This window comes from Rhinolophus sinicus, linkage group LG06, assembly GCF_036562045.2.
Source record: "Rhinolophus sinicus isolate RSC01 linkage group LG06, ASM3656204v1, whole genome shotgun sequence".
NCBI classification, from domain to species: Eukaryota; Metazoa; Chordata; class Mammalia; order Chiroptera; family Rhinolophidae; genus Rhinolophus; species Rhinolophus sinicus.
In genome coordinates, this window is record NC_133756.1 from 116,654,270 (window position 1) to 116,680,685 (window position 26,416).

Below are 26,416 nucleotides of genomic sequence, written 5' to 3' on the forward strand. Positions count from 1 at the left end.
CTGAAGGCACTTTAGGTCAGATCTCTTCAGGTTATGTGAGGTCACAGAGACTCTACGGCAGCAGTGATAATTAATTTTTTTCTGCATATAAAATATGAAGTTCTTCCAGAAATTCCACTCCTGAGAATCTATCCTAAGGAAATGATGAGAGATTTAGGTGGTGTTATGTGTCTATCATTATTCGTAAAACGAGAACAAGCTACCTGTTCTAGAATAAAGATTTAGTTTAAAAACTATCTGGAAGGGGATATGGAAGCATATAGGAAATCTCTGCATCTTCCTCTCAATTTTGCTGTGAACCTAAAACTGTTTTTAAAAAAAGCCGATTTCTTGGGTGGCCGGATGGCTCAATTGGATAGAACACGAGCTGTGAACAACAGGGTTGTTGGTTCAATTCGCACGTGGGCCAGTGAGCTGCGCCCTCCACAACTAGATTGAAAGACAATGACTTGGAGATGATGGGCCCTGGAGAAACACACTGTTCCCCGATATCCTCCAATAACATTTAAAAACAAAACAAAACAAAAACAATTTCTTAAAAAAAAAAAACAAACCTATCTGTATGATTGTATATTCTGTGCTGGTTAAAAATAACAAATGGCATTTATAAAGTTTTTATAATGACGGGAAAATTCTCAATGTAGAGTGTTAGTTGCCTAGTATATGACTAGCATATAGTTTTTAAATAAATATTTGTTGATTGAAAATTGAAAAAAGCAGAGTAAGAAACTGTACATACAGTACAGTCTTGATTATACAAATATTTTTGTAATGAAGTAAAAAAGGTTATCCTAATGGTTGGTACCAATATATCTTATATGGAGGAAACTGTCTTTGTGACAACTTTGAAATGCCCCGCAGACACAGATGTCAGCAGATGCTCAGCTCAGTTGAGGGGGAAGCTGCTTTGCATGAAGCAAAGAGAGAAATTTGGTTTATTGCTTGTGAAAAGGAGAGGGAAGAAAGAAGCTATTGGTCAGCACTCACAATTGCAAATAGAAATTTAACTTAATTTAACTTAAGGAAAAAACCCTGGTGGTTGAATTTAGGGACTCAGACTTTGAAATCCATGTTTGAGTTCTCGCTCCATTTCTTGATTTTCTTTTGTCTTGATTCACTCTCAAGCAGGCTCTCCACACATGGTGGCAAAGACGGCACTAGCAATACTAGGCTGACCTTTCTCCCCGTTCAATGACCCCTAGAGCAAGAGTCCTTCACTCACAAGAGTGCCTACTTGTCTGTCCCTGAATAGCAGTCTGGCCAGGGAGATGGAATGAACTGATTATCTGGGTGTGGTCACTTGTTTGGATCACAGGCATAGGGTGGGGTCAGCCCTGCTTAAGTCATGCTGCTCAAGTCATTTGGAAGTTCCAAAAGGTTATTGGGGGGCAGGGGGGGGAGCTGTTCCTGGCATGGAGCTTCTAAAACCCTTGGAATTTCCTGAGTAATAAAAGTGTCTTTATTTTTCATGAGTCCCTTGGATTACTCCTGAGTTTATGCTAATGAGGTGACTCATGGCAGGAGCCTATACAGCTTCTGGATGAAGACAGGTCCCCAGAAAGACCAACCACTGATTAGGTTGGAACTTTGAGTCAGCCCAACCTCCAGGGAGGAAAGAGGGGTTGGAGATTGAGTTTCGTCATGAGATCTATGATTGAATCAATCATGCCTATACGATGAAACTCTAATAAAACTCTGAACACCAAAGCTCAGTGGAGCTTCCTGGTATGTGAACATATTGTTGGGAAGATGAGGTGCCCTTATTCTGTGGGGAAATGGCTCTGTCTTCAGAACCCTCTTAGACCTCACCCTATGTGTCTCTTCACTTGGCTGGTCAGATTTGTATCCTTTATACTAAAATTGTCATTGTAAATATAGTGCTATCTTCAGTTTTGTAATTCATTCTAGTGAATTATAGAACCTGAGGGGGGTTGCAAGAACCCTTTGGGTTTGTAGCCAATTGGTCAGAAGAACGGGTGGCCTGGGACCCCACTTGCTATTGGTCTGAAGTGGGGGATACCTTGATGCGGACTCTGCTCTTAAGCCTGTGGAGACTGACGATACCTCTGGGTGTTCAGTGTCAGAATTGAATTGCAGTACACCAGCTGATGTCAGAACAGCCAGGGTTGAAACAGAATAGGTTTGAGTCTGGATCCATACAACCCAGAAGAGCAGACGAAGAGGTGTGGTGCCAGGAGCTCCGCGGTCAGGTGGCTATGGTAACAGAAGACCACTGGGAAAGATCTGAAATCGTGAGGAGGGCGTTGGATTTCCACAAGACATGGAATTGGAGAGAAGAGTTGTTTGTTCACAAACTGGCCCTATACATGGAGGGTGGGAAGAGACCAAAAAAAGAGGCAGACCATTCCAGATTGGTAGGTGGCAGTTTTAATCAGCAAGGGAACTTAATTTATGAGGCGATCTCAAGACAAGTAGATCTCCACACCCTCCTGCCAGAATCTTCAAAGTTTATATAGAGGCCTTCACTGGGTTTAGTCACATATACCACCCAGAGGGTCTCAACAACACCCTACTCTCTCAAGGCTGTCCTTAGAACAGCTCCCACTGTGGGAAAGGTAGGCAGAGGTACTTTGCAAGGACAGGGGAGGGGTGAGGAGTCTCAGATTGCCTGGGTCCAGCTTAGGGTCAACCGCAGTCACATCCTCTTGTTTATCTCCTCCAACATTTCACCCCTTGTGACCAGCTCTTACAATCTCACATGCCGCCCCCTCACGCCCCCCACTTTTCTGCAGTGTGCCCTGAGCAGTCAGCACGGGGGTTCACTAGCACGGAGGCCACTTGTTTGGCAGCTACCTGACTGCATGGAGGCTGACAGCACAGCAACAATACAGGCGCATGCAAGAGACAACAGAGGTTAAGACAGTACTACTTAAAATCGGTGATAATTTTTCCCCACCAAGAGCCCCATGATCTGAACCACTGATTGATTACGTCTCCTAGGCAGGGGGTCAGGTCACTCAGGGCATTCACTTGTGTCCTCATGTGATGTAATAAAGATGATACATTAGCAGACTCACCAGGTATGCGCATACAACATTCTGTTTGGATAATGGCACAGGTGCCTCCTTGCGAGGCAGTAATAATGTCCAAGGCCATCCTATTTTGGAGGACAGCTTTTCTCATTAGAGATATTTCAGTGTTCAGTAAGCACAGGGTTTATTGGCTGTCATTTAAGGATTGCTGGGTGAGTTTAGTAAGGGCTTCTGTGTGTGCAATAACATCCTCCAGGCCAATGGAGAGGAAAAAGATGGCGGCTAAATGATTATATTATGTTTCCCCAAAAATAAGACCTAGCTGGGCAATCAGCTCTAATGCATCTTTTGGAGCAAAAATTAATATAAGACCTGGTCTTATTTTGCTATAAGACCGGGATATAATATAATATGATATAATATAATATAATATAATATAATATAATATAATATAATATAATATAATATATAATACAGGGTCTTATATTAATTTTTGCTCCAAAAGACACATTAGAGCTGATTGTCCAGCTAGGTCTTATTTTCAGGGAAACAGGGTATCAGTGGAAAACAGAATGTGCCCACCTGGCCCTGAGGAGAGGGAAGTTAGCAGCTTTAGGAACTTGACCTGGTTGTGCATACATACATGTTAGCTGGAGGAGGCAGCATTGTCAGGCATGTGGAGATGGACTAGGGGTGGGATATGCCAGACCAGGACCCCCCCTTTCTTCCCTCTCTCAGTGGTGCCGTGTGCATTCCATTCCAGGTATCGTGTGTGTCAATAGGTCCAGTTTATAGGAGGATAACAGGATCCCAGTGGAGACTGAGTAGTTCCCCTTCACCCCGAGGTGTGAAGTAACTTACCCATCCCAGCCGGATAGCCCATTGCAAACTCAGGTAGAAAACTCCTTTCCTAGGTGTGCTGAGGCTTGGTGTTCTCAGCATAGCACGTTGATCCACGGTGAGAGTCAGGACCATGGCTGTCTCCCAAGACATCTATACTCTTGCAATGCTGGGTGTCTTGGCAGGGATCCCCAGCGTGGCATATGGGGCTCCGAGCCCTACTGGTTGATCATTGAAATGTATTAGAGTCTGGGATAGTACTTTAGTCCACCTGGCCAAGGTGGTTTTAATTGCTAGTAATTTAATCTGCTGCTTTAATATTTGATTTTCTTCTACATTAACTCTGCTGCTTGCAGGTTACAGGGGAGATGGAACCTCCATTCAATGTCATGTTCTTGTATATCATCACCTATGAAACGTGATCCCCGATCACCGTCTAGTTGACAAGGGTATCTGTACGTGGTACTCCGTTTCTCTAATCCACTAATGGTGACAGGTTTGTGAGGTGACGGGGGAAAGCTTGGATTAGGCCAGATGCCGTGTCCACACAAACTAGGGCATATTTAGAGACCTTACTCAGAAAAAGGGGGCTAATATAATCAATTTGTCAATCCCTCACCAGTTGGGAACTCTAGTGGGTGGCCCAAATGCCTTTGTAAATTGTCTCAGGTGTTGTTTAGAACACACAGGATCTGCTGTGACTACATTTACCCAAATTACTCTATTTCAAAAGCAAGCCCGCATTCTTGGCAATATGCCAGCCCACCCAGGTGCAACAGTGGCCACTCTTCCCATGCATCTGTTCTGATTATCTGCTGAAGCATCCGTTGCTAGGGCTCATACCCAGGCTAGGATGTCAGCTTCCTGATTACCAAGGGGTATCAGTACCTCATGAGCCAGGCTGTGGACAACAGTGAGGACTGCCTCAGGCTCTTGCAGGCAAACCCAGATGTCTTTCCATGGATCCTGCCCCTATAAGACCTTATTCATGGCCATCCACCCCTCCACTGCCTATTGTCCAAGTCATCGGGTTAGCGCCTTTAGAACCGCCCGACTGTCAGTGCAAAAGGTTAACGGCCAGGGCTCATGAGTGAGCAGCAGCCAAAGCGCTGTGAGTTCAGCTCATTGGCAGCTGTGGTTTGTCCCTGTTGCCAGGCATCTGTATACCAGGCATCAACAGGAATTTCCCCTCCTCCCTCCCTACAAGCCACAGAGGCTGCCACAGGAATAGGGGTGGGGGCTCTGGAGGACCTACATATTCTACAGGGCCGAGTAGCCCCTATATTTCTAGAGACAACAGCTGGCAGACAGGGCACTCCTCTGTTGCACATAGACATGCCACTTAGTCAACATGGGAGTGTGAGCCGTGGCAGAGGTGGGCTGATGGAACCTAATCTCAACCCACCTCTTGATAGGCAGGGAGTTCTTACCACAATACGCTGTTTCTTTGTGAGAGGCTCTACTTGGAGGAGTGCTGTGTACACTGCTAGGAGCCATTGCTCTCTGGGGGTACCAGGTTTCTGGCCCCTTCCAGAGCTGGTACCAAAATCTCAGAGTACTCTGCTTGTTCTGGGTCTCTGCCACAATGCCCAACACATGCCTTCCAGAGTCAGGCACATGCAACTCCAATGGCAGCCCTGCCTGGGAGATGCCCAGAGCTTTAGTCTGCTTCACTAGCATTTTTGCCTTCTCCACGGTCGCTTGCTGCTCTGATCCCCAGTTCCACACATGCTCTTTCTTTACCAGATGGTAAAAGGGACAGAGGCACTGTGCCAGGTGGGAAATAAAAGTGCTACAAGACCCCCAAATCCCTACAAAGGCTTGTACCTCTTTTACATTCTCAGGGGTTGGATAGGCTTGCATGTTATCAATCACAGCTTTTGGGACAACGCATGTCTTAACCTGACGAAATAACTCCCCAAAACTTTATGGCAATGCCTGGACATTGAATTTTCTGTGAGTTTGTCTCCCGTCCTTTCCCTCATAGATGTTCCAGCAAAGCCTGTAGAGTGTTCCTGTAGCAGAGGCAACTCTTCACATGTTAACATTATATCATCCTTGTAATGTGCCCATTTTACCAACGTGGCAAAGGAGAACAGGGACAGGTCTCAGGCTGCCATCCCATGACATGGTGAGGCTGTGCAGGTAGCTTTGGGGAAGCACCTGAAAGGTCCGTTGTCGCCCTCCCATGTGAAGGCAAATTGATCTTACTTATCAGAAACCTGTACTTGTCAGAGCCTTTCCATGGATCTCCCTGAAGATGCAGCACTTTTTCAGGAACACTTTTGCAAAAGCATCAGAGTAAAACAATAACTGTCTATACATCACAAAAGACTTAAAAATTGCCTATGACTAAAGATCTGATGAGAGTTCATTTCATGTATAGAGGGTGCCAAGAAAATGTATACATATTTTAAGAAAGGAAAAACTATTAAAATTGTAATACTGAATATATACTGAAAACAAAACATGAATACAAGTCATGTTTGACTTCTGCAATTACAAGAAATGCTCAAAGTGGTTACCATCAGCGTCCATACACTTCTGATTACAGTGAACTACTGCTTGAGCAATGTTGACCAAAGTGTCCACTTGTATACATTTTTTTGGCACCCCTGTTATATATACTGAAAATCAGAACCAAGAAAAGCAAATATTACCTATAATACCTGGCTTAAAAAAAATTACATAAAACGGAATGTGTGAAAGTCCACCTAACTTCACCCTTCCAATCCCCAAGAGTATGCACTATCAAGTTTTTCCTGTACTTACACTGACATGTCTTTTACCTCCATTTTAAAAAACAGAAAATGAGATCATGTTATGCAAACTACTTGCAGTGTTTTTTTGTTTTTTGTTTTTTTCCACTCAATGACATATGAAAGATATCTTTTCAGGCCAGTACATAGGAATCCATTTAATTCTTTTTAATGCCTGCGTAGTGTTTTGCTGTATGGTTGCATCATTTATTTATTTTATTAGTTATCTATTGATGGATATTTTGGTTGTTTCTAGATTTATGTAGCTACAAGGCTGCAATAAACATTCTTGAAATTGAAGTGTATATGCTGTGTGTTTTTTTCTTTGTAGGATAGACTTCTAGAAGTATTATTGCTGGGTCATAGCAAACACATGCTTTTAATGATATTAGATACTGTCAAAGTACCTTCCAGTAAGTCTACATCAGTTTACATTTCCACCAATAGTGTATGAGAGTGTCTATTTCCACACATGATTGGCATTATCACGCATTGTAGTGTTTATTGAGTGACTGTTCTTAAGTCCATCAAACCAAATGTGGCAGAAATGATGGATTGGCTCATTCAACGTCCAGTCTAACTGCCTCCTGGTATGTTTTCCTGTACTGGAGGCTGGAAAACCAAATTACATTCCCAGACTTGTTTCCAGTTAGGGAACTGGATGCATTCTTGCAAGACTTGAGTTTGGAACTGAGTGAAGTGGGAAAAGAGGCAGGGCACAAGATAACCATTTGTGCTGGTGTGAACTGCAGTGGAGACGGCAGGGTTCTGGAGCCAACCGCCTTAAAAGGGGCTTCCTGATTGTGGTAGAGCCACAGCTCCTTTGGTGGCTCCCACTATTAGGAATTGGGGAGTCACTCCTAAAAGTTCAGCCTGGAGTCTTTTTCTTTAGCTCCTTCAATGATTCTTCAAGTGATTTCATTCCCTGAAATAAACATTTTTATGCTTACACTATCTAGAGTGGATCCTATGACCTTGTTTCCTGTTATATCCAATTGTGTGACATTGTCAGTTTATTAACCTCTCTGAGGCCCAGCTTCCTTATTTGTAAAAAGTAGATAATAATACTACCTATGGGGATGTCATGAGGATTAAATGGAAAAGTGATGGACTCAGTTTGGGTTCAACAAGTCTTGTGGGCAGTGGGTCCCTTTTCTCTTCCTTTTTTTTTTTAAGACTCACTCATTCTATAAGACCCAGCTCAAATGCCATCTCCTAATACCTGTGCAGAGACAGAATTATTGCTGTCTTCTCTGGGCTCCCACTATATTTAGTTAATTCTTTTTATAGGTCATAACATGTTGTACTGTGATTTATTCATAAATGCGTTTGTTTCCCCAACTAGAGTTTAGCTCTTTGGAGGCAGGGGTGTTCCTGATCTATCTCTCTGTATTTTCAGGGCCTGATACAGAGCAGGGGATGAGTGAAACGTGTTGGTTGAATGAATTAACCCTAGCTCAGCCTCACTGAACTCCTCAATTCCCCATCCTTGTCACAACAGTCAACTCTTAATGTCCCCATTGGTATCTTAGACTAGTATCACTTGGCCACAAGGAACAGGAAGACTTTTAAACCACTTCCAGCAAAGGTGGGTGTATCAGTTAAACTTCAGATGCAAGAAACAGAAATCACTCTAGTTACCACAAGTAGAGAAAGATTTAAAGAGAAATGAGGTACTTATAGGTTGTTGCAAATGTAGAAGGAGTGAGTTGTAGGCTGAACCTATAGGAACCAATAGGAATAACTCCCAGAACAACACTGCCAAACTGACATGCTGGTGGAGCTGCCACCCTTGGCACAATCAGGGAGGTAGCGGATCAGAAGACCAGCGTGGAACTACGGATGTTCAAGAATACGCAACACAGCTGCGCCTGAGGGATCAGGCCGCTGCTGCCGCTGCTGTCATAACTACTTGTAGACGCCCACGAAGTTAGTGACTGGTCACTGAGCTACTGCTGCAAAAGACCCCGAGGTCTCCATAACGGTTCTTCCTGGCAGCAGCAGCCAAAGCTGATCCATCCCACCTCTCCCTTTCCAAACTCTCGTGAGTGCCTCTCATTGGTGGAGCCTTCTCTCCCACCCCTCCTGTGTTATTGCTCTATTGCTTACTAATAAACTGCCACAGACTTAGGGGCTTAAAACAACACATATTTATTATCTCAGTTTCTGTGGATCAGGAGTCTGGGAAGGATTTAGCTAGGTCCTTTGCTCAGGGTGTCACAAGGCTCCAAGCAGCGTGTTGAGGGGTTACATTTTCCTCAGAAGCTTCCAAGCTCCCTCACGTTGTTGGCAGAGTTCATTTCCTTGCAGCTATAGAACTCACGGTGGCATACTTTTTAAAGGCCAAAAGGGAGAGCAAGAGTGAATCTGCTTGGAGACTTCTATACTGAGAGTACCTGGAAATAGCGACACTCCATAGTAATGAGCTCACCTAGTGCTTAGACCTTGGCTTGTAACTACTATTCTTCAGTGAAAGGAATCCAAACTCTCTATTGGAGAAAAGGCTGATTTGAGGACTGGATCAAAGAAAGTACTAGAAGAGCCTAGAACACCTTGGGCCAAAAAGCAAGGAAGTGCTCAAAGAATGATGGGGACATGTCAAAAGGAGACTGAATTGGTACAACCATTTTAGAAAACAATTGAACATGTCTTACAGAGTTAAATATATATTTCCCTACAAGGGGAAATTCCATTTCACACCCAAGATAAATGAAAATATATATCCACACAAAGACTTATACATAAATTGTGGCTTTATTTATAATAGCCCCAAACTTGAAATTCCATCAACAGTAGAATAAACAAATTGTAGCATATCTGTACAATGGTATACTACTCAGCAATAAAAGGGAAGTGGTGACTGACACATGAAATGACATGGATGATCTCAAAACCATGCTCAATGAAAGAAAGCAGACACAAAAAGTACAGACTGTATGGTTCCATTTATGTCAAATTCTAGAACAGGCAAAATTAAAGTGACAGTAAGCAGATCATTGTCAGAGGTTTAGGGGATTGAATGAAAAGGCGCACAAGGCAATTTCCTGGGTCAGAAGGGTGTGATAGTATATATACACGTCATCTGTAGTTGCTTGCTAGACCAGCAAGCCAAGCCACAAAGTCCAGGGGTTTCCAATGAGGGATGGAAGCCAGTGCATAAAAGCTCTCAGTTGGGGCCGGCCCGGTGGCTCAGGCGGTTAGAGCTCTGTGCTCCTAACTCCGAAGGCTGCCGGTTCGATTCCCACATGGGCCAGTGGGCTCTCAACCACAAGGTTGCCAGTTCAATTCCTCGAGTCCCGCAAGGGATGGTGGGCTCTGCCCCCTACAACTAAGATTGAACACGGCACCTTGAGCTGAGCTGCCTCCCGGATGGCTCAGTTGTTGGTTGGAGCGTGGGCTCTCAACCACAAGGTTGCCAGTTCAATTCCTCGACTCCCGCAAGGGATGGTGGGCAGCGCCCCCTGCAACTAAAAAATTGAACACGGCACCTTGAGCTGAGCTGCCGCTGAGCTCCCGGATGGCTCAGTTGGTTGGAGCCTGTCCTCTCAACCATAAGGTTGCCGGTTCGACTCCCGCAAGGGACGGTGGGCTGTGCCCCCTGCAACTAGCAACGGCAACTGGACCTGGTGCTGAGCTGTGCCCTCCACAACTAAGACTGCAAGAACAACAACTTGAAGCTGAACAGAATCCTCCACAACTAAGATTGAAAGGACAACAATTTGACCATTGTTCCCCAATAAAGTCCTGTTCCCCTTCCCCAATAAAAAAAAAAAAAAAAAAAAAAAAAAAAAGCTCTCAGTTTCAGGTAATCTCTTCCAGGAGGCATTCTGTCCACTTCTCTGAGGTTCTGGCAGAAGTGAGACCCTCAGTGACACACTCTACATTGGCTTTCCCTTTCCCTCGTCTCATTACTGTTACCGAGGATCACCTCCCAAATGAACTACCTGCACCCAAGTACGCACATTCGTCTCAGGTTCTACTTTTTGGGGAAATCTAAACTTAGGTAGTTGGTACCAGGAGGAGATTCTGGAACGGAATCACTCACTGATCAGATGGCAACAAGGATCTCCTGTTGATGTAACTTGAGCAGTGCTGGCCCCTGATATGCTGTGCTATCATAACGAAGCCTTCACCTGTGGTAGAACAGGCACCAGTGGAAGGAGTACTTAGATTAGGTAGTAGCTCTAGCACAGAGATTCCAACCCGTTTTGTTTTTTAATAGTGCTCTCTTAAAGAGAAAACTTAAACTTAAAGTATCCCAGGTGGGAAGGCGGAGGGGCAAAGAGGTAAAGGTGATCAAAAGGTACAAACTTCCAGTTATAAGATAAATAAGGTCCTGGGGATGTAATGTACAGCATGGTGACTATATAGTTAATACTATTTTGTATATTTGAAAGTTGCAAAGGAAATAGATCGTAAAAGTTCTCATCACAAGGAAAAAACTTGTAACTATATGTGGTGATGGATGTTAACGAAACTATATGTGGTGATAGGTATAAACTAAACTTTCACAATATATATGTACATATGTGTATATCAAATCATGTACACCTAAAGCTAATAGTGTTATAGGTCAATTATCTCAATACAAATAAAATATCCCACAAACCATTGTAATATCTAAGATGTAGTTTTGCCCACCTCAGAACAAGTTTCACTTCCTTGGGGGGAAGTATCATCCCCATTGAGAATTCGTGCTCCAGCACTTGAATGATGTGGGGTTAATGTTAATTACAATTTCATGGAATCGGCTGGATTTTGTTAACTATTTTAAAAGCCTTGAAGAAAGTGATTTTCAGGCGCAGGTTATCCACCTATCAATTTAGGACATGGTATGAAATCCAGAAGACTTTCACGGAAGATTTCTAAAAAACCTTCTCCCACAGCCGGAAGCAGATCATGCTGAAAATCAGGCCCAGAATGTAATAGGGCCAAGATCCTTTGACTGTTCCCTTATGCTAAAGTCGGGCTTTCCGTAGGACCGTGAGGCCTGGGATGGAGACATTTGGGTGGATGCAACCGAGAACCCGGTACCTTTAGCAAGTAGCTGCTCCCACTTGTTAGCACAGAGCTGTCACCCTTGACTAGAGACTCTATTCACTTCTTACTGCTGCAGTAACAAACTGCCACAAGTAAGGTGGCTTAAAACAACGCATTCATTATTTTTATTTTTTTGTGGTTCAGGCTGCTTTTCGAGGGAGTATGTGGATATGTGCGTGGGGGTGGGGATGGCTTTCATTCCCTACACAAAAGTTAGATGCTCGGATCACACTCTTCATCCCCATTCCTTCCCTACCTACTGGGTATTCAGTGGTCACATCCTCCTATTTCAGTCAGACACACAGTCATTACTTCACAGTTCTGTGGTTCAGAAGTCTGAAATGGGTGTCACTGGGCTAAAATCAAGGTGTCCGCAGGGCTCTGTTTCTTTCTGGAGGCTCCAAAACAGGATCTGTCTTCTTACCTTTTCTAGCTTTTGGAGTGGTTTTTATTCCTTAGCTGGTAGCTCCCTTCCTCTGTCTTCAATGGGTGGGTGGAGTGCTTCTCACATTCAGTCACAACTCGATCTGACCTCTTCTGCCGTCTAGCCTACCTCTTCCTCACTCTTCCGCCGCCCTTTCCCGCTTTTAAGGATGCTTGTGATTACACTGAATTTACCTGGATAACCCAGGATGACCTCCCCATCTCAAGGCCCTGAATGTAATCACACCTGCAAAGTCCCTTTTGTCACGGGAGGTAACATATTCATAGGTGCTGGGGAGTATCAGGAGGTGAACCTTTTTAGGGAGACGTTATTCTGCCTACCACAGAGACCACGCAAAAGCAGTTTCGTTTAGGATTAATTTACTGGGTTATGATCTTGGGTTAACTCCTCTGGGCCTCAGTTTCCTCTTCAATAAAATGAGGTGGGAAACAGTAGTCTATCTCAAAGGCTTGTTAGAGGTTTACAGGCGATAGTGTTTAGAATAGTATCTGGTACATGGCAAGTGCTATGTTAGCATTTATTTAATATGTTTTTATAACATTTTATTGATTTTTACTATGTGTCAGGCACTGTTCTAGATACTGGGGATGTGGATAGAATGGATAGGAATATGACGATCTCAAGGAGCTCAGGGAGTCGGATAGACAAATACAGTCACCACACAGTGTGCTACGTGCCATAACAGGCATGGAAGTCCTATAGGGTTACAGCAGTGTGAAGGCTCAGGGAAACTTAAGAGCTATTAGTTGAATGAATAAATGAACATGACATTTGAGCTGGTGGGGATGAACAAGGGGCCCCATACTAACCCTGACGAGCTCAGGGGAGGCCTGCACTGCCAGCCTTACAAACTTAGAGACCCAAAGAGACCACACAGGATGATCTGAACATAAAAATTCCTGACTAAAAGCTAGTCACATCCTAGTCCTGTGGCTTCCTTGACAAAGGTCAATCTTTACCTTAAGTGAGCCTGTCGGTTGTCTTTTTGGCATCTAAGATAACATACCTTTGAAATGTCAGAGAAATCCCCCTTTCCAGATGCCCCAGGGCACACCCACCACACCAAAGCAGGAGACCACAGAACCCCTCATTGCTATCTTGTTCCCTAATACCATCTTTACATGCTATAAATATTAAGTATTTACTATCCTGTACCCACCAATGTAAAAGAAGCATTTCTCTCCGCTTTACTTTTTATCCAATCCCAGAGATTTCCCCGCTTTGCTTTCTCCTGCCCCCTTAATCTACCACCGATGAATTTCATGTAACCCTCCTTATGTCTCCTCCTTTGATTCTAAAGTATAAAATAAGCTCCAACATTGCTATTCTCTAGAGCATTTTCTCAGTCTGTTGAGATTTTGCTTCCTGGCCATTGTCAGTTCAGCTCAAATAAACTCATAAAAATTCTCTATAGGTTTGGACATTTCTTACGTTCACACTGGGCTTTGTAGAATGAATAGGTATTGGCCAGTGAGATAAAGAGAGAAGGGCTCAGAGCCATGAAGAAATGTATGTTCAAAGAACATTAAATAGCATTTTGGTGTGGTTGGAACAGAAGATTTATGGTGTGAGATGAAGCTAGACAGGCTGCTGTAAGTACCAAGGTTGTATGGTACGAAAGCCTTCCAGAGTGTTTAAACAGGAGTGGGCATCATCAGTTTGTGGTTTTAAAAGGCTACTCTGGTCCCCAGTAAGAATGGATTGCATTTGGAGAGACTGAAAGCTGCTCCAGTTGTCCAGGTCATGGTAGTGAGTGAAGAGAAGGGCAAGGCCTTGAGAAATATTTACGATACTCTACAGGATTTGGTGACTAATTTGATAAGGGTGTCGAGAGAGGAAGAATAGGGTTATGTCCAGGTTTCTGGGACTGCTGGATGATGGTCCATTCACTGAGAGCAGGAGGTAACCTTAGTTGCACCTTTGGGTGAAATTGGTAATAGGTATGGTCAACATTCCAAACGGTTTCATGTGTGCTAAATTGTAGTTATTATTATTATTGTAAAACTGAGGCTTGGAGAGATCAAATTTAGGTACACAGGTAGTACTGATTATGGAGAAATTGTGGCTTAGAAATGTTCAAGTCCTATCACTAGCATTTGTACAGCTGGGACTTGAAGCAGGACAGTCTGATTCCAGACCCTTAGTCACCAAGGTTTCCGTTTTGGACACGTGGAATTTTAGGTACCTGAAGTGTAAATGACGCTGCCAGGAAGCATGGGGAAACACAGAATCTGAGCTCGGGGGAAAGGTTTGGGTTGAATGTATCCTCCGTGGTCGGAGAAAACCGAGAAAGGAAACCCATTTTTTAAACCTCAGTACAAGATAGTTCAAACCTCCATTAGTACAGTATTTCTTTATCTCCTCTCCACTCCAAATAGTATAATAAATGTTTGGCTCTGAGGTCATAGGAGATGGGGTGGTTTTCAAATTTCGCTCTTGGCAATGATCTAGCATATGCGGTGGTGCTTTGTAACCTGAAGAGGACCACAGGACCAGGGGGTTAGCCATCTTTTGGAACTTTTCCTGCACCATTAACGCCCCCAGAAATCGTCCCAAAATCTTCCAGGAGAAAGGCGATGCCAAAGGAGCCTGCAGCTGTAGACCGCCGGACCTGAGAAGAGCCGCTGGTGCAATGACGTCATGCGGCCTCGGGGTGATTCCCCAGCCTCTGGCGTCATGCACCGATGACGTCATCCCAGAAGCTCGCCTTCCCCTACGCCTGGGTTGGCAGTACTCACGTGGGTCTGCCCTGGCCTCCCCGCCCCCTCCCACCTGCGGGAGGCGGGGCGGGCGGGCTCTGCCAGCGCCGCTGCCTCGCCGGGAAGGGGGCGGGGGCCGGGGCCGGGCCGGTGGGAGAGGCTGTCCCGCCAGGCCCCGCGGCGTACAATAGAGCGGCTGCGGGCGGGCGTGCGGCTGCAGCTGGAGCCCAAGGTGCCAGCAGGCAGTAGACGACCCTCACGGCTTCCCTCGCTCACTCCCTCCCCGCCGCCTCCCTCCCTCGCCGGCTCTGCGGTCTTACCCCACGGACGCTTTCCTGTAGACTCTCATCCCCTCTTTCACGGAGCCCCACTCTGCCGAGATCCCCTCGAAGAACTGTCTTCGCCCCACCTCCTCCCCGGGAGGCTGCCCGAGCCCTCTCACGTCCCCGCCCCCCACAGCACCCCCTTCCCCGCGTCGCCTGGCTCCTTCCCTTCCCCCTTCCCCGGCGCTGACACCCCACCCCCTCGTCCTGAGGGGACTCCCCGGCCCCAGCCCAAGCGGGGTGGGGGAGGCGCCGAGCGCGCCGCGGCGGCGGCGGCGGCGGGAGGGAGAAAGTGAAGCGGCCCGTCGCGCACACTCGCGCGCTCACTCCCGGGCTCGGCCGCTGCCACCCGGGTGGAGGAGGAGGAGGAGCCCAGTCGAGCCGGGCGAGCGCGGAAGGTGAGAGCCGGCCGCCTGCGGGTACCGCTGGCGTCTCAGGCTGCCAGGCTGGGGTGCGGGGTGCGGGGGCCTGGGCCCCATTCATTCCCGAGGCGGGGTGGGGCGGGCGGGCGAGCGCGCCAGGTGAGACGGGCGGGGGCGTCGACCCGCGAGGTTGGCCGTTCCCGTCCGACCAACAAAGGCTCCGTGTGCGCTCACCCTCGCGGCCGCGGGTCTCACGCTGGGGGACCCAGGAGACCCCAGGGACCCGGGAGAGGACAGAGGCTGGGGCGAGGCCGGGAGACTCCACAGATCCCAGTCTGGGAGCGACTCCGTCCTGAACTTAGCGGTCCTCCTGCGCTAACCTTGGCCGGCGATGGGGAAGCCTAAGCAAAGCGGCGTCCGATTCGTTCCGCTTGGAACAAGCACCCCTGTCCGGGAGGGAGGAATCACCTGTAGGGTCCAACTTCTTGAAAAATACTATAGGATAGAGCCTGACTTCTGCAGTCCCTCCCCCACCCCGGGAATACTCTAACTTGTGGAGTTAAAAACAGGGAAAGGATAGAGCTATTGTTATGTTCATTATTTCCTTTCAAAAGACATGATTGTTGCAACCTTTACTGTCTTGAATATTTTCTCAGCCAACATTGGTGGGAATGTTTTTGGAAGAATGCTTGAGAAGTTTTGGATGTTGGGAGCAAAGTGCTTGTTGTTTGTGAAACCCTTTGGGTGACTGGCGTAGGTTCCCCACCCCCACCCCCGGAACTGTGAAAGGTTGTACTATGGTTATCAATAAAAATTCGAATTCATTAGTCTAGCCTTTAAGAATTGTTCCTGAGAAAAATCTTTAGTTTGCTTACTGTCTTTGGGCGCTCTCAACTTTGTCAGGGGAAAGCAGGAGGCAACAGTACACAGATGCCTCATTGGTCTTACCTTGTGACTTTACCTACTTCCTGTGTGACCTTGAGCAGGTCACTTCCAGCCTTAAAGTTCCAGGAGTTTGCTTTTATGCCCTAGAAACAGGCAGGTATCAAGCACTTACTCAGCTTTCAAGACTCCACTGAAGATTTCCTCTCACTTCGCCCCACTGCGAAATCGTTGCTAGCAAACACCTCCAAACTCTAATCAGGCAAAACCGACTTCTCACTGGGGCCCTCAGAGGCCTGTAGGATTTACCACAGCACTTGTAACTTTTTGTTGTTCCTGTTTGGGAAATCCTCAGGTGCATATGAAATGCACCTCATCTCAACTAGAAACGACTCAAAAAGGGTTTTGGGGACATGGACCCTGAAACATTCCCTGAAGCTTATTCGTATCCTTACCTGTATGAGCTCATGGGTCTATCTGGTAAATTTGCTTATCCAGTCTTTCATTTACCCAATATTACTGGAGTGTGGAGCGCTGCTGTGTTTCAGGTTTTCTAGGGCTATGGGGATTCAGAGTCTATTAAGACATTCCCTGTCTTCAAAGAGCTCAAAGTCTAGTGGGTGAGGTAGACATGTAAACAATGGAAGCCTGCCCTAATCTCTGGGGGACTCCAGCTATCCAGGGAGCAGTGTGCAATAATTGCGGCCGCTAGACCTGTTTTACCAGTCTTTTGGTCCTGGCCAAAGTGAGTCCAAAGGGAAGGTGGTGACCTGCCTCTCATCCATAAGACAGCACTTGGTAAAGGCTTGTTCAATTCAATTTAATACGCATGTACCAAGCACATGTTCTGAGGCCCTGTGCTAAGCTTGGAGGAAGCAGTGCTTTCTGGAAGGAGAGTAGTCTGTATCCAGAGAGATCTTTGTAAAACAAAACCCTTCACATCATTTCTCCCTACCTCAACCAGTCCTAAAGATACATTTTCAAACTCTAAACAGAATAAGAAGTTCTCAGAGATCAGACTGCTGCTCACCTTTGCAGCCTCACTTTTCTGTAACTCCCCTGCCGTACTCTTTCTCATCTCTGCTTTTGCTAGTTCTGTTCTTTCTGCCTGGAATGCAGGTCTCCCGACTCCCTACCTTCCTGTGGAGAAGTGCTTGTTGGACCTCTGAGAAGCAGTCCCTTAGTCTCTCTTCCTGTGACTTCCATAGGATGAGTTGCTCTTCCATTCTTTGGCTCTTGCACGTACCACTCTTATAGCAATAACTGCACTGCAATTATTTGATTTGTGCCTGTCTTTTCCATTAGTTAACCTTTGAATTTCTTGAGGGCAGGATCTGTTTAGGTTTAGTGCCTAGCAAAGTTCTTGCACTGCATAAGTGTTTGAAAAGAATGAATGTGTGAATGTGTGAATGAAGAAGCAAGCCGAGGCCCATGAGATAGAGGATACCCAAGCCTTTGGGTTAGAACAATTAGCTCTAAGTGTGAGCTCAGCACCAACCGCATCAACATAATCTGGAAATTTGTTAGAACTGCAAATTATTTGTTCCGTCCTAGACCTGCAAATGAAAAATTCGGGGTTGGGGCCCTAAAACCCCTGCTTTAACAAGCCCTCCAGGTGATTCTGACACTTGCTAAAGTTGGAAAACTGTTGGGTTAAAAGATCTGCTTTTGATAAAACCAGCTCCTTGCCAGCTCCCTTCCGCTCTTCCTTCTTTTTCTTCCTTCTGTATCAGAGCATTTACTGCCTGACATTCTATTCCGTTCCATCTGTCTTTTGCCACTAGAGTGAAAGCTTCCTGAGAGCAGAGAATTCTGTCCACTACTTGAATCCCAGTGCTTAAAATAGTAACTGCATGTATCAGGCACTCAAATATTTGTTGAATGAATAATATGAGATGATTTAGTCCCATTTACTGCCAGCTGCTACGTTGGGATTTTATTCAAGAATAGTTCTCAGCATAAAGAGGAACCACACTCCAATATGGAAATTCAAGTGGATTCTAACATTTTTTGGGATTTATTTTAGACTGAGCTTTTCTTCCCTTTTACATCTGTCTTTCTCCACCAACGCCTGCAGGAGTTTTCGGCTTTTGTTCTTCTAGCCAAGACCTGAAAACTGCTGTTGAAATATCCTAGGCCAGGATTGTTTCTTGGGAATTTGCAACTTGGTTTTGCAAGTCTAACTAAGCACCCTAACTTCTGAGCCTTTTAACTTGAAACTGTCTCTTCCGGATCTCCTGTGGTTTTGTCTTTCTCTAGTGATACTCAATGCCGTACAAGGGCCTGTTTGACTCCACACAAAGGTTTTTCTTCCTTATGAAGCTCTTAAAATTTTTTTCTTTCACTTTCTTATTAGCCCTAAGATACCATATCCAGTTCTCTCTTTTCCTCAATGCCCTCTGGGAGATTGACTTCATTTGTTCATACATTTATTTATAAACATTTATTGAGTCCTTCCCTACCATGTGCCAGGCTCCATGCTGGGACAGGATGTTCAGATATACATAGGATGCAGTTCAGGTCTTTAAGGCGTTAAAGATATCACAACATGGTGTGATAAATCCTGAAATGAAGGGATAAAATGAGGAGAAAAAAAGTGATGTATACTCATAAACATGGGAGAAAGCTGTCTTTCTAATTCACCCCCGTCGATTAGGAATAGTTTATTAAACAAGCATCATTTTGATAAGCAGACTTTAAAAAATTTTAATTAAGAAGTTGACGGCTTTGTTGGGGAAAAGGAAAACAAAAATCAAAGTAGCATCAGCAATTGCCAATCTGAGAGAATTCTCAATTCGGTTTTAATGAATTTTCCTTTCTCCCTTTTTTATCTTTCTAATCATAACCAGAAAGTAGGGGGAATCTTTTCTTTTTTTTTTTTTTTTTATAGTAAAGAGAGAAGTGTAAGGTTATCAAAAGAATATACTGTTTCATAGATGTCATTTTAACTTCTAAAGACCAGTGTTGTAATTTGAGGTGGGTGGGTGGGGAATAATGAAACCAGGAGAAAGGCAGGAGACCTTAATTTAGTTTCTATATTACTGCATGACCTTGTGGAAGTAATGTTATCTCTGTGCCTTTCCTCCTAACTGTAAAATGGGGATAGTAACTGTTGGTATGACTAGCTTACAGGGTTATGAAGCAACTAGATAAAATGGTGACTAAAAGGAAACTTTTCACAGTACAATTTCTTAGCTATTTGTCACCTGGTGGTAAACTTGTTAATAGTCGCTTACATTATTGAACACCTGCTATGTACCAAACACTATGTGAGATGTTTTCTCCAATCTTCAAAATAAACATGTAAGGTGACTGGTGCTGTCTCTCTTTTGTGGCTAAGGAGGTTGAGGCTTAGATTGGCAAAGGGAACTTGTTCAGGGTTTTTCTGAAAGTAAGTCGCAGACCTCAATTTCAGTGTATACACACCTGATACCAGCTGTTATGTGTTCTGTTCATTATCGGGGTGCTGTAATTTTTCCGTATGGAGGATATAGGAATGTTTTGCAAGTATATTGCTATGAGAGTTAAAATAAAAATGTTCCTCATTTAGCCTGCTCTCTTTTTTTGTGCATAGAAAGATTGGGGAAGACAGATTTACATACATTTACATTTATCTTTCATACAGGGGAAAAGAACATCTTGTGCTGGTGTTTTTGTTCAGTCTTTATAACAGCCCTGTGAGATAGGTATTTATTTCCATTTACAGGAGTTAGGAGACAGGATCTTGGAAGTTTTGGCTTGCTCAAAGGCACATTATTAGCACATGACTAAATATCGGTTTAAAACTACATTGTTTTGAATCTAAATGTAGTACTTCTACCACTGTATCATACTGCCTTTTAAACTCTATCAATCTGAACTGTGGGGCACTAGAAATGTCCTTTTGGATTGCTTCCTAATCTCTTTAGCCTCTTCTGCCTAAGAAAATCCTGACTGAAGTCCAGCAAAAAAAAAGAAAGAAAAAAAAAACATCTTCAGACCGTCATGATATTGCAGACTTACAAATAACACTTCTCTACTGAAGCTGAGAGATCAGACTGTATCCAGTATTCTGATGCACTTGTGCCTGAATATTCATTTCCCTTTGCCATCATAAGTTTATTAACATAACGTAATACATTTTTCTACTCTTTGTTAAGCCTTCTCTCTCCTGAGTAACTTCCTCTGCCTCCCATCCTTCTAGTCTTTGAGATGGGGGAAATCACCTATGTGCTAGAATCCTACAGACGATCTCCTCTAGGAATAGTGGACTAATAAGTCTAGAAAGAGCCGGAGGTTCATTGATCCCTCCTTAACAAGATTTTGTTTGGTATTGATTCATTCTCTAAAATTGGTCTAAGTCTTAGTTATAAAAAATCCGTTATGTCTTGGCTCTTATTCATGGACTCAGGGTGAGCTAATTTGCATGCAGCATTGGGAAATTTATTTTTGCTTATGGGGCTTTCGTCTTCTACTTTTCTACTTCCAATGTCTTTGTCCCTTTCAGATGAAGTACCAACTGAGGCTGGCAAGAACGTTTTCCTCCTTTATAATATCTGCCTTTTGAATCTTTGGGGATGGTCAATGACAGTGACAATATATGTGTGGCTTCCACCCTTTTCTGCCTGCCTGTATCTTCAAGGCCCAGCTTTCCCTATTCGTTCTCTGATTCCCACAAAGCGGGGGTTGATTAATGTCCTCCTCCTTTGAATGCTTGTCCCCGGAGCACTTTGTGTACTGCTGCAGTATTAGCTATCGCTTTCTTGGGAAGGAGATAGATGTAGAAGGAAGAGCACTAAATTTGAAGAAGGGCAAAGACCTACTTGGACGTAACTTATTTTTATCTTTCTTTCTTCATTTGGAAAAAAGAAATAATACCTAAGTCACAGAGTTGTTGTAAAGATTAAGAATGTATTAATATGTGAAAATGAATTATACCATAGTAAGGTACAAAGATGTTAAATAGACTTGTAACTTTATGACTACTATTATGTATAGCAGTCATTTTTAATTTTGGCCACGCGTGTGAACTACATGTGAAGATGTTAAAAAAAGTTGCCTGTGCTCTAGCTCAAGCCTACTTAACCAAAATCTCTTGGAATCTCTGTTTTTGAAGGTTTATAGGTGATTCTGATACACAGTCAAGGTTGAGAAGTACTGCCTTATATTATTTTTCTATCGATGTTTTATGTGCTTATTATATAAAAACTAATGATTTAATGTTCATTTAAAGTTAATTTCCTAAGCACACATTACGCATCAGGCACTGTCATGGGCCTTGAAGACACAGGTGACTCATACCTGGTCCCTACCTTTAAGTTTACACTTGAGAAACAGGTATGTTCATAGACAATAATACTATACGGAGACAAAAATGAAACATGGAGGTAGACATATGTTGTTACCGTGTGAAGACAGAGAAAAGGCATCTACTACTCCACATGAAATGGGGGTGGCCTGGCAAGTCTTCTTAACGAAAGTGACACCTAAGTTGGGTTCTGAGAGGTAAGCCAGGGTTAACCAAGTACAGTGGGGGGAGGGTAGGAAGAGAGGCGGGAGGGAAGACCTTCCTGAAGGAGAGTGCAGGAGGCGGGCTAGAAGGCTTGAGAGCATGTTTGGGGAACCCTGACTGGTTTAGTCACTTAGAAGATAGATGCAAGGTGGGGAGTGGGAAGAGCAGAGAGGAGGGCAAGCTCATATGATGAAAGGCCTTTTGTGTACTGTACAAAGTACTTTCACTGATATTACCTCACTTTATTCTTTCAACAACTCCTGGGGTTAGCTAGGACATATTGTTTTATCTCCATTTTATGGAAAACAGGTTAATTGAATTGCCTGAGGTTGTATAGCACCGCTAGTGATGTGAAGCCACATCCTTCTGAGTCTTGAGCTGAGGCTTCCATTGCGCCATAGCTGTTCTGTACCTGTATAGGGCTGTGAGGATCCGATGAGCTCCTGATAGATGCACAGCAATGTGTAGCTGTGAAGTGCTTCGCTGGCGTTGCCTATACGTTGGGAGTTTGGATTAAGTGGCCTATGACAGTGCTTTTAGTTCTAAGAAATTGTGGCCCTTGCCTCGGATTTTCCTTAATTCCTGAAGTAGATGTTTTTCTCCAGGTGTTGGTAACCAGGGCCCAGTGAGCTAAAATATTGTCATATAGTTGCTCTTCCAATTTGAGTGTCCTTACACAAACCGCCTTGTTTGTTTTAAATATGCTTTTGTTTCTTTTATCATGAAAGCAATACAGCATTCTTATAGAAAATTTGGAGACTGCAAAAGAATAAAAGGTTAAAAAAATAAACCCAAACCCAATAAATCCATCAGAGTTTTATTGTAGAACGATAACTAGTAGTAGCATTTCATCTATTTCTTTATAATCTTTTTGAAAAAATGAGTTTGGGACGTGAGCCCCCTGTTTTCCAAGTAACTCCTTCCGCCAGCTTCACTCTTGGGAATAAATGGGATGAACCAATCAACATCATCAGCCTCATTACAACTGACCTTTCATTGAAGACTTTTACAATTTACACTTTACATTTGATTTTTCATTTACACCTCAAAATAATCATTTTATAGATTTATACTCACTTTATAGATGAGGAAATTTAGGAGCACAGCGATCAAGCTGGGATTTGAAGACTTTTGGGGGGGAAGGGGAACAGGACTTTATTAGGGAACAGTGTGTACTTCCAGGACTTTTCCAAGTCAAGTTGTTGTCCTTTCAATCTTAGTTGTGGAGGGCGCAGCTCAGCTCCAGGTTCAGTTGCCATTGTTGTAGGTGGTGCAGCCCACCATCCCTTGCAGGAGTTGAACCGGCAACCTTGTGGATGAGAGGACGCGCTCCAACCTGCTGAGCCATCTGGCCACCCAGGAGCTGAGCAGCAGCTCACTGACTTCATTCTAGTTGCGGAGGGCGCCGCTCACTGGCCCATGTGGGAATCGAGCCACCTGCCCCATTGCCCAGAGCTTGCACTCTAACCAACTGAGCCACCCGTCCACCTCGAAGACATTTTTATGATTATTACTTTGTGACCATGGCAAGTCACTTAACCAGCCTGAGCCTCAGTTTTCATTAGCTGTCATATAGATGTATTAAATTTGATGCCGACTTCCCAGTTCAAATATTTTATGACTGATTTTTTTCCTTTCTCTCCAACTTCCTGCTCTCACCCTTTCCCAGTAATATGCTAAGGCATAGTCCATTAGTAACAGTGTTTCACTATGGAAAGAATTCTCAGTGGACTAGAGGAGCAAAATTTAAATTTCCAGGTTGGAGGATGGGAGGAAAGGGGCCTGGTATAGTTGGGAGGAATCTTAGTCTCCCTGTCACCTGCTGGAGAATTACTATTTTATAACATTATTTTCTTTTTAAAGATTTTATTGGGGAAGGGGAACAGGACTTTATTGGGGAGCAGTGTGTACTTCCAGGATTTTTTCCAAGTCAAGTTGTCGTTTCAATCTTAGTTGTGGAAGATGCGGTTCAGCTCCAGGTCCAGTTGCTGTTAGTTGCAGGGGGCGGAGCCCACCATCCCTTGCGGGAATTGAACCAGCAACCTTGTGGTTGAGAGCCCACGCCCACGTGGGAATCGAACTGGCAGCCTTTGGTGTTAGGAGCACGGAGCTCCAACCACCTGATCCATCGGGCCGGCCCTATAACATTTTTTTCCATTTAAGATTATTTTGCCATCTGGACTTTGACCGGTCCAGCATCTATCATTTTTATTTTGTGTCAGGGTAGATTTTGTTTGATTAGTTCAAGAAGTTTTCTACATATATTCTGCAAAGTAACTTAAAACAAAGCAAAAAAGCCATATGAGCAATGGGCAAAAATTCATAATGGTAGACTTTTGAAATCAAAGCTTCCTGAGCAGCGTAGAGACAATTAATACAGATTTAGGATTTATTGTTTTCAACACTTTTATATACAATCACGTTCAATTTAATTCTATCCTTAAGGCATCGCATTTTTACAGATGAAGAGAAGTGGCTTGTCCATGACAAAACATAGCTGGGAATTTGCAAATTGGACTCTTTAATCCATACCTTCTCCCAAATTTGGTATTGGCTCCTGATCATTTGGGCCCTGCCTTCACTTCTTTCATTTTCCCTTGAGTTTTAAAAAATTCCTGGTTTCTTGAAGAATGGTAAAATCTATTGATAGCTTGCTCTCTTAAAAAAAAATCATGTTTCTATCCATTGCCACTTGCCTGAGAGTTGTCTGAAGTTGACTACTTTGTAAATGCCCAGGCCAGCTGGGAATGGCTGATGAGTATGTTCTGATTTGTGGGCTGGTAGAGTAGGGGCAAGACACACACGTTCACTTGTAGTGTACAAAACCAATACATCTCTCTCGTGCTTCTGTTTATTCCTTAATTACAAATATTTATTGCTTGCTTCCTATGTGTCAAGCAATGTACAAATAAGGATACAATTATAAACATTACAGAAATGGCCCTTGTTCTTTCTCTTACTAAGCTTACATTCCAGAAGGGAATACAGACAAAAGCATTAAATGTACAAATAAACAGTTGCAGGTTTTGCTAAGTCCTACAAAAGTCATAAAGGACTCATGTAGAGAATTTTGGAGTAATAAGGTGAAGGCCTCACTGAGGAGATGATGTTTTTAAACTAAGAAATGCAAGAGAAGTGGATATTAGTCATGCAGAAAATCCAGGCAGAGGGGACATTTTAAATGCACAAAGACCCTGAAAGCAGATAAAAGTTTAGAGCTATTCTGTTCAACATGGAAGCTACCAGTCAGTGTGGCTGTTGAGCACTTGAAATGCGGCTAGTTCATATATAGATACGCTGTAAGTGTAAAATACATATCAGGTTCTGAAGACTTAGTACGAAAAAAGAATATAAATTAACTTTTTAGATTGATTATGTATTGAAATGTCAATATTTTGGATCAATTGAGTTAAAATATATTTTCAAATTAATTTCACCTGCTTTTTTAACTTTTAAAAATATAGCTATTAGAGAAATTTAAGATTACATATGTGGTTCATGCTAGTGGCTTGCATTATATTTCTATTGGATACCGCTGGTTTGCTCAACTTAGAGGAACTGAAAAAAGGCTGTTAAGTCTGGCGCATAAGGAGTAAGAGTGAATGGTACAAGATGAAGTTGGCGTGCTATCCTGTGCAATATTCTAGTTACTCCTGAGAGTCTGAGGGGGGATTAAATCTGATTTTATAGATGAAGTTGATTGGTGACTACTTGACCCCTTTCCTCTCCCCCCACACCTCAGTAGTGCCAGAATGAGGCGGTGAACCAGCACTTTTAGCAGTGTGTTGAGTGTAGAATGTTTTCTATCATTGTCAGCTAAAATAAGCAAATAAATATTGATGAATAAATTGATTAATCCAAGTTTTCAAGTGGTTTTGAGATTGCCTCTAGGTATCTATGATATCTAATTGGAACTGTTGGTCAAAGATTGAATTTTTCATTAAAGGAAAAAAAACAACAACCCTCCTGTAGGCTGACTCCTCTTGAAACTGTTTCACCCTACTTCTTTCAATTTTTTTTTGCGTTTTTAAAAATTCTTTATAATAAAATACTGGGAGGGGAGTATGTACAGTGAGCACCGATATACTCATTATTTAGATTCCATAATTTTTTGCTGTATTTGCTTTATTGCATTTATTCCTTAATCTATTCATCGATCCATCTTTTTTTGAAGCATATTTCAGAATAAATTGCAGATATCGTTATACGTCACCCTTAAACACTTTAGCCAGCATTCATGTCATTACTTGTTTACATGGAACCACAATCTTACCCAATATGCTATGGCATTCTTTGATTGATGTGTGTCTACCTTATTATACCCTAAGCTCCAGAGAACCATTTCTCTTTCAGGCCTGGCACCCTAAAGGGAATGAGTTTTAACACAGTACACTTTTCTTGAAAATAAAGTTCTTTTCTTTTTTTTTTGCTCAGTGTTTTATTCACACTTCCTAGCATATAGTAGTCACTCAAAAAATATTTTTTGAATATTGATTGAATGAGTGAAAGTGGAGCTGGCATTCACACTGAGGTCCATATGATTTCGTTATGAAGAACACTTGCTTGATTTTTCTCAAGTTCA